Genomic DNA, 9,079 nt, shown 5'->3' on the forward strand with positions numbered 1-9,079 from the left:
ACTGTCTTATTTAAATAAATCCACCTTTTCAATGCTGAGGCATTATGAGAATGAAGTCCCACCCAAGTAAAAAAAAAGTATACTTTAGTATACTAAATTTTAACATACTTTAGTATATTAATTGATGTACTTAAACTGTACTATTTTGGAACAACTTTTTTTGTGCTTAGTATACTTTAGTAGTATTTAAATAGTATTAAATTACAACTTATAGTATACTTTAGTATACTATACTTTAGTATACTATACATACTTTTTTGGAACAACTTCAAGTGTATTTAAAGTATACTTTTTAAATATAACATTTCAGAGCTTTATTATTATATTTTGATATAATTATTATATTTTGAGTGTAATAATTCTGTCAGAATTATATTCAAAATATTTATTTAATATACTTCAAATATATTTTAAATATACTATTAATATATTAGTAATGTATTTAAATTACACTTAATTTTTATTTTTTATTTCCTGCTATTGATCAGTGTTGTAGTACTCGAGATCGGTCTTGGTCTTGAGACCGGTCTCGAGACCATTTTTTGATGGTCTCGATCTCGTCTCGGACTCGACAGCATTTGGTCTCGGTCTTGTCTCGGTCTCGGGCGTTGAAGACTCGGCATTTTATTTCAAGACCGGTCAAGACCGCATATGGGAAAATATTACTAAACGTACAGCACACTGTCCAGTTTATTTGTTAACATCTTTGTTTTCGGTGGGTGCAAAACGCACCAATTAAAATTCAAGCAACTACATGTTTCTGTTCCTCCCCCACCCCTTCCCCACCTTTCACTCACACACGGCGCTCTGAGACATGCACAGTGGTTTTCTCTGAGTGGCAGAAGATCTGTCTAATCGTCAGTAATAGAATAGCGCTGCATAAATCATAAGAAATCCGATGGCTAAAGCTAACTCAGCAGCGCTTTGCTTTCACAGATGGTGGGGACAACGTCTAACGTTTTTCGTCACTTAGAAAAGTAGCTCAAAGAAAGGTAAGCTCCGTTTACATGATGCTAGCAAAGCTAGCTGTACAGAGACACATAAGCATTTGCAATGAAAAAAAAGTCACTCACTGCGCTGAATTATTGTGCGGAGGTGTTGACTGACTTGTTGCACATATGGGACAACGCTGTGTTCAAAAGTCTGCAATATAGTAATGTGACATTCGGGAACAGTCCAATTCTTCTGAACGACTCTTTACTTAGAAAATAGGACTGGAGTGTCACTGAGAGCCGTTCTTTGTTCTTGTAATGCTTTGCGTACACTGCAGTAGCTATCATTACTTTATTTAATCATATATGTAACCCTGTCCGTGTGAGATGAGTCCTTGCTGTTCCCTGGACTTCGCGTTGTGTGTTCTTAAGGGTTTTTGTCAGAAGGAAACGAGACAGGAATCTGACACACACGGCGGTTGAAATTGTGGTTGGGACCGTATTCGGACCACCCGACAGCGCAGCGGCTTCGCCTTTAGAATTCAGAGCAAATACTGCGTGTCAACATGTTTCATTAACGCAGTTATTTTTGATTTACAGATACAGCATATATAAAAAAGAAGAAAAAGACAAAATGATACAAAACTAACTACTTGAACATTAAAAGTAACATTTGGCTACATTGAGGAGCTGGCGGTCAGCATTGCCTACCTTTAGAATTCAGAGCAAATAATGACCGTTGTACCACCAGCACATAGTAACGAACGCCAAGTACGGCGTTCTTCAAAGGACACACTTTACAAAGTTCCACAACCCAAAGAACAGATCCAACACTTGGGTGGCATGCGCCACCACATTCAAGCACTGTCCTACATATACATTGATATTTTTTAAATTAACAAATAAATAAAACACAAGAATGAAAGAGTACGCAGAGCATGCACATTGCTCTATGATTGTTTTCGTTCAAAGTGGCAGCTGTAATGTCTGCCATGGTGTCAGACTGCCTGGCTTCATGCAGCAGGAGAGATGATGAAAACAGTCACGGTGAGCGCCTTGTGCTTGGTTACTTCTTTGTTGCTCCTTGGTCAGTGTTCATAGTTGAGTGTTATTTACTGTCAGGGCATTGCCTCAATTGCCATGTTTAATGGTGCAGAGAATGGTAGTTTCTGACATGAACAATATCGGCAAACGCCCAATGCGTTATCTTTTTAGGGATGGCACGAGACCATCGCGGATTGTAGCACAAAGATGGAAGCATTTCATTTTTATATTGGTAAAATTTATGAAGTATTTCATATCTAGGTGTTTTTATGGGAATATGGATCTTTCAGATCAATTTGAGAAGCAATTTTGATCATATTTCACATTTTATCGTGTCATTTAGCGTTGGCCGCTGGTCTTGGTCTTGACTCTGTCTCGACTTCCCTCGGTCTTGGTTTTGACTTGGTCTCGGACCCTAAAAGTCTTGGTCTTGTCTCGGTCTCGGGTTAGGTAGTCTTGACCACAACACTGCTATTGATAGTAAACTACAATTTTATTTACTCATAATTCGTCTTTATTCCTACTTTCCTATTTTGTACATTACATGCATAACTACACTACAGTACTTACATTGTTTTAGGCTAAAATTACATGGAAAGATTAATTACACAAGATGCCCAAGGTAATTCAAATATTTTCTTTTATTACCGACATTTTAAATTGTCCAATTTTACTCACAACTTTATGAACTTTACGTAAATTATCAGTTTATACATCAAAAGTGAACACATGAACATGAAAATTTAAGTGTGACAATAAAACATGAAAGTGAGGATCAATAAAAGAACATTCCCGTTCACTGCACCTTACAGAATCCTACAAAAAAAACAATAGAGCAATTAAACAGAGAAAGCATTTGTATTTAAAGAGAACAGAAAAATGGCAAATAAAAAAATAATACTTACAATTTTAAGACATTGTGGACTCGCCATTATGTGACATCATAAGAACTGATGATTGGGACCGGATGCCTGGGGTGGAAAAAACATTTCTAGGTGTCGTCTTTGCTTGTTTATGTTAGAAGTAGACTAAAAAAAAAGTCAACAATGTCATAGAATCAGTTGATGTTGGCATTAATTATGAAGCTGTTTTAAGTGTGGACTTAAGGAGACAAACTACCTTAAAAGCTCTCCATCCATGATCTGAACACACTGATCCTTGCAGGGTAGCGAGGGGGGCTGGTGGTGCCCATCTCCAGCAGCCATCAGATGAGAGGCAGGGTTCACCCTGGACAGGTCACCAGTCCATCACAAGGCCCTGAAAGCCAACAACAAATAAAATGTATGAAAGAGAAATGTTAGATTAACAAGGAGAAAAACTCTTTCCAGTTACATCCATCCATCCATCCATCCATCCATCCATCCATCCATCCATCCATCCATCCATTTTCTTCCGCTTATCCGGGGTCGGGTCGCGGGGGCAGCAGCTTCAGAAGGGAGGCCCAGACTTCCCTCTCCCCAGCCACTTCTTCCAGCTCCTCCGGGGGAATCCCAAGGCGTTCCCAGGCCAGCCGAGAGACGTAATCCCTCCAGCGTGTCCTGGGTCTTCCCCGAGGCCTCCTCCCGGTGGGACGTGCCCGGAACACCTCACCAGGGAGGCGTCCAGGAGGCATCCTTACCAGATGCCCGAGCCACCTCAACTGGCTCCTCTCGACGTGGAGGAGCAGCGGCTCTACTCTGAGTCCCTCCCGGATGACCGAGCTTCTCACCCTATCTCTAAGGGAGAGCCCAGCCACCCTGCGGAGGAAACCCATTTCGGCCGCTTGTACCCGTGATCTCGTTCTTTCGGTCATGACCCAAAGCTCATGACCATAGATGAGGGTGGGAATGTAGATCGACCGGTAAATCGAGAGCTTCGCTTTTTGGCTCAGCTCTCTCTTCACCACGACGGACCGGTACAGCGCCCGCTTCACAGTAGACGCTGCCCCAATCCGCTTGTCGATCTCCCGTTCCCTTCTTCCCTCATTCGTGAACAAGATCCCCAGATACTTAAACTCCTCCACTTGAAGCAGGACGACCCCCCTGACCCGGAGAAGGCACTCTACCCTTTTCCGGCTCAAGACCATGGCCTCGGATTTGGAGGCACTGAGCCTCATCCCGGCCGCTTCACACTCGGCTGCGAACCGCTCCAGTGAGAGCTGCAGATCACGTTCCGATGAAGCCAACAGGACCACATCATCCGCAAAAGCAGAGATGCGATCCTAAGGCCACCAAAACGGATCCCCTCAACACCTCGGCTGCGCCTAGAAATTCTGTCCATAAAAGTAATGAACAGAATCGGTGACAAAGGGCAGCTTGGCGGAGTCCAACTCTCACCGGAAACGAGCCCGACTTACTGCCGGCAATGCGGACCAGACTCTGACACCGGTCATACAGGGACCTGACAGCCCGTATCAAAGGGCCCGGTACCCCATACTCCCGGAGTACCCCCCACAAGGCCTCCCGAGGGACACGGTCAAACGCCTTCTCCAAGTCCACAAAACACATGTAGACTGGTTGGGCGAACTCCCATGCACCCTCCATTACCCTGCTGAGGGTGTAGAGCTGGTCCAGTGTTCCACGACCAGGACGAAAACCACACTGCTCTTCCTGAATCTGAGGTTCGACTATCCGACAGACCCTCCTCTCCAGGACCCCTGAATAGACCTTACCAGGGAGGCTTAAGAGTGTGATCCCCCTGTAATTGGAGCACACCCTCCGGTCCCCCTTTTTAAACAGGGGGACCACCACCCCAGTCTGCCAGTCCAGGGGAACTGTCCCTGATGTCCATGCGATACTATAAACCGTACCTTAAAATTTTTTGAAGGTACTGTAACACTATTACAGAGTGTTTTTCTCACTCTGTAATATAGATATATATGATGCTCAGCATAAGAAGATAAAGTATTTATTGTTTTGGTTACATAAAAAATTTGCTTTGTGAAGAACTGATGCATGTTATATGCAGAAAGTACGGTAAATGGTTAACTAAGAGGAGAAAGAGTTGCATCTAGTGGAAATCTGCAATGATAGCAGCTGTTGAACTGACTTCCGTCAAATACAGTAAAAGTAAATTGGACAAAATATAAACCTGGAGTTAAATCTCTTTCAAAATGAATGATAAATCAAACAGTGGAGCTATACAAGTATTCATTTTAATTATTCATTTTTATTTGAAAACAGAAAAATCAAGCAGAATAAAACAGAAGTTAAAATTCTCATTCAGTAAAAATATTTCTCATATTTTAAATGGAAATTAAAGGTTGCTGTAACTCATATCAACTAAATATCTTCCAAGACTTCAGTCAGTCTTCCAACGAAGTTGAAGACTGACTGAAGTTGAAGACTGACAGTCTTAAGTCAGAAACTGACTCTGACTTAAGACTGTTGATGTATGACTTTCTCATGACTGCCATGACATGGTAACAGCCAGGGCCGTGCAGAGACCACTAAAGGGGCAGGTGCTCAACAACAAAAAAAGGGCACATCTAACTACATTCTAGGACAGAATGTTAACAAAGCCACTCAGCTTTTAGAGTTTAATAAAGAATGATACATTACAAAAATGTGACATATACAATCAAAGCTAACAAACATCTCCATATAGAGCATATAACACTATGCATATGTAAGATATTTTATTAGTCATTTCTTTCTGCAGGTCTATTTTGTTATAGGAAAGAATTGCAATATTCAAACAATTTAGCAAGATATGTAAATCAGAGCTGGTGGTCTAGCTCTGATTTACATATTTTGTCTTTACAGAATTACACTATTAAAAATATAAACAAGGGCACAATGCAACCTTTTAGTGTACAGTAATCTATAAAACAAAGAGCTGCCTGTTTGCTGCAGTGGAGATGAAGATGGTCCATTCAGGAAAGCAGAGCTGAATCAAACTTTAACGTGGAACTGCAGAAAAAAAAAGAAGCAAAAATTGAATTGTTAATGCATGCCACCATGAGAAAAGCCTACTGAGTTTTGCTTAAAAAAAAACTTTAAAAAATGTAAATCACACATTTTTGACTCATGAAGTGACTTTTCTTTTTTGCAAAACAAACTTATTTGCGCTCGTCAGAAATCTTTTCTTGCTATTCTAAGTTTTTGTTTGTGACTCAAAGTTTTGCTTGTGATTCTCACATGATATCGTGGGCAGTATGGGGAGCCATTTCAGCCAAAATTAAATAAATGGGTAAAATAAATAAAAAATGAGTAAAATAAATCAAAAAATGAAGAAAATTAGTGAAATAAATAAAAAATTTGTTAAATAATTTAGCTTTTTCATTAACCCAATTTTTTATTTATTTATTTTTCATATTATCAATTTCTCAATTTCACTTTTTTCATTTATCTATTTTTCATTTACTCATTTTTCATTAACCTATTTTTCATTTAACAATTTTTAAATTTAGCTTTTTTAATTAACCCAATTTTTAATTTATTTATTTTTATTATCAATTTATCAATTTCTCTTTTCATTTATCTATTTTTCATTGATCCCTTTATCCATTTACCCATTTTTCATTAATCTATTTTTCATTTAACCACTTTTCAATTTTTTTCATTTATTTATTTTTCAGATGATCAATTTCTCAATTTCTTTTTCATTTATCTATTTACCCATCTTTCATTAATCTATTTTTTAATTTAACAATTTTTCAATTTCCTTTTTCCATTAACCTGATTTTCTATTTCCCAGTTTCATTAATCAATTTCTGAATTGATTAATGAATCAATTCAGAAATTGATTCATTAATTTCTGAATGAAATTAAGGAATCAATTAAAAATAGGTAACAATAGGTAAAAAATATTTCAGCCAAAATTAAATAAATAAATAAATAAATGGGTGAAATAAATAAGAGTAAGCCACACGAGAACTAAAGTCAGGAGTAATTACACTATTTTCTAATGAAGTTAATGAGCTTCAGCTTATTGATAACCCGTTAGTAGGTCGCCATCTTTCTTGAAGCAAAGTATGGGTATGACGCTAACCAACCAATTGGGGAAGTTGTAGCCTGATGACGTGCCTCTCCTCATTTGCATTTATTTTTTTCTAAGTTTTACGGGGAAATAGAATGTGATAAATAAGAAAATAAGGAAATACTAAATGAATACGGGAAATTGGAAAATGGGAAAATTAAAAAATTTTCAAACAAATGTTAAATGAAAACTAGATAAAAGAAAAATAGGTAAATAAAAAGGGGATATATGAGAAATTGATTAATGAAACTGGAAAATAGAAAATCAGGTTAATAGAAAAAAGAAATTGAAAAATTGTTAAAATAAAAAATAGATTAATGAAAGATGGGCAAATAAAGGGATAAATGAAAAATAGATAAATGAAAAAGAGAAATTGATAAACTGAAAAATAAATAAATGAAAAAATTGGGTTAATGAAAAAGGGAAATTGAACAGTGGTTAAATGAAAAATAGATAAATGAAAAATGCGTAAATAGATAAAGGGATAAATGAAAAATAGATAAATGAAAAAGATAAATTGAGATGAAAAATAAATAAATGAAAAATCGGGTTAATGAAAAAGCTAAATTAAAAAATGGTTAAATGAAAAATAGATTAATGAAAAATGGGTAAATGAAAGATAAATAAAAAGTAGATAAATGAAAAAAGGGAAATTGATATGAAAAATAAATGAAAAATTGGGTTAATGAAAAAGCTAAGTTATTTATTTAACAAATGTTTTATTTATTTCACTAATTTTCTTCATTTTTTGATTTTACTCTTATTTATTTCACCCATTTATTTATTTATTTATTTAATTTTGGCTGAAATGGCTTTCCATAGGGCAGGGCCTAAAATCACAGCAAAATATTTATGATGTGTGCAAATAAATGTTTAAATAACACATTTTTACCAAACATAATTAAAAAAAAGTCTTTCAAACAAAACTTTTTCTTTTAAAGGAATCATTACATTTCCAAAAGTTTTGACTACAATTTTATTTTACTTAACTGAGGTTAATTGTTTTTTTTCATTGAATAATTGGGAAGCAATTTTAACTTCATACTCTGGGTTGAGTTTTTTTCCCCTTCATTAATGACACTTTTATTACAGTTATTATATCTATCATGGTAATTCCGGGTGAGTTATTTTTAATTCTAAATGAATATCCTTGTTGGACTATTATTTAAGCCTTCAAGATACATTTACCTAACGCCAGAATAAATGCAATATACATTATGCAGCAAAGGAAATTAGAAGATTGGACATATATCCATTATGGAGATGATCAGTTTTGAATGGGCGATGTGCCCTTATTGCATAAGCGATACTGAAGAATGACTGATATCATTAAAGATACAGGGAATAAGCTTTTTAGTTATCTTGCTTTGCTAACAAAGTCGTTAGCTAGCCGCTAGCTAATAGCACAATAACAACAGCCTAATGTCTGTATGATAAAAATACTGAATCGATCGATAAGAACAGTTTCTCCTCACCTGGCTGTCTCCTCCCACTCAGTAGTTCTTCAGAGAAAGGCAGACGCAGAGGCCTGTCAGTGTCTGTTGTATTTCATTTCGTCTCTGCTTAAACCACGACTCCGTGCGGAAGCAGAAACGATACTTCAACGTTTTCCGTCATCTGACAAGTAGCAAGTCTACTCCACTTTATTCACCAAAAACGTTTTTTTTTAATAATTCACCAAAAACTGTTCTGTAATCTGGAACGTTTGCTACGTTGAGCTCCGCAATTAGCCGCTTTATCGCCCTGCGCGAGAGGCAACTGCGTCTTGCGTCACAGGCAAAAGGTCAAAGGTAGCAAGGTGACCGGCTTATTATGTTATACAAAAAAGAAACAAAAAAGCAAAGAATTTTAGCACATGTTTTTATGTGTCAGAAAAGGGCTTCGGAAATACAAAAAAAATAAAAAAATAAAAAATGTGACCAAAAGGGCACTTGGGGGGGGCAAGGAGCAAAAAGGGCAGGTGCTCAAGCACCTCCAGTACCCCCCTGTGCACGTGCCTGGTAGCAGTTCAATTTTCGGTCACCGGTGATTGTATTCCACAGTAACATGTTCTCGATGACACCATGGCATGCACTGCTAATCCACATAATTTTCTTTTAACACTAATTTTCAGATCTCTTGTCAGGTTGCATGGTAAGAAAGCT

General features: G+C 37.2%; 1 long non-coding RNA gene across 1 annotated transcript; it reads right to left on the reverse strand.

Moving 5' to 3' along the window:
• Positions 1 to 2,598: 2,598 nt before the first annotated feature.
• On the reverse strand, positions 2,599 to 3,303 carry LOC145554557 (uncharacterized). Its single transcript, XR_014090539.1, has 3 exons — positions 3,096 to 3,303; positions 2,882 to 3,004; positions 2,599 to 2,792 (listed from the first exon to the last, which is right to left on the reverse strand). It is a non-coding gene; the product is annotated as an uncharacterized LOC145554557 (long non-coding RNA).
• Positions 3,304 to 9,079: the final 5,776 nt, after the last annotated feature.

This window comes from Poecilia reticulata, chromosome 2 (assembly GCF_904066995.2).
Source record: "Poecilia reticulata chromosome 2, P_reticulata-male-v2, whole genome shotgun sequence".
Classification (NCBI taxonomy): Eukaryota; Metazoa; Chordata; class Actinopteri; order Cyprinodontiformes; family Poeciliidae; genus Poecilia; species Poecilia reticulata.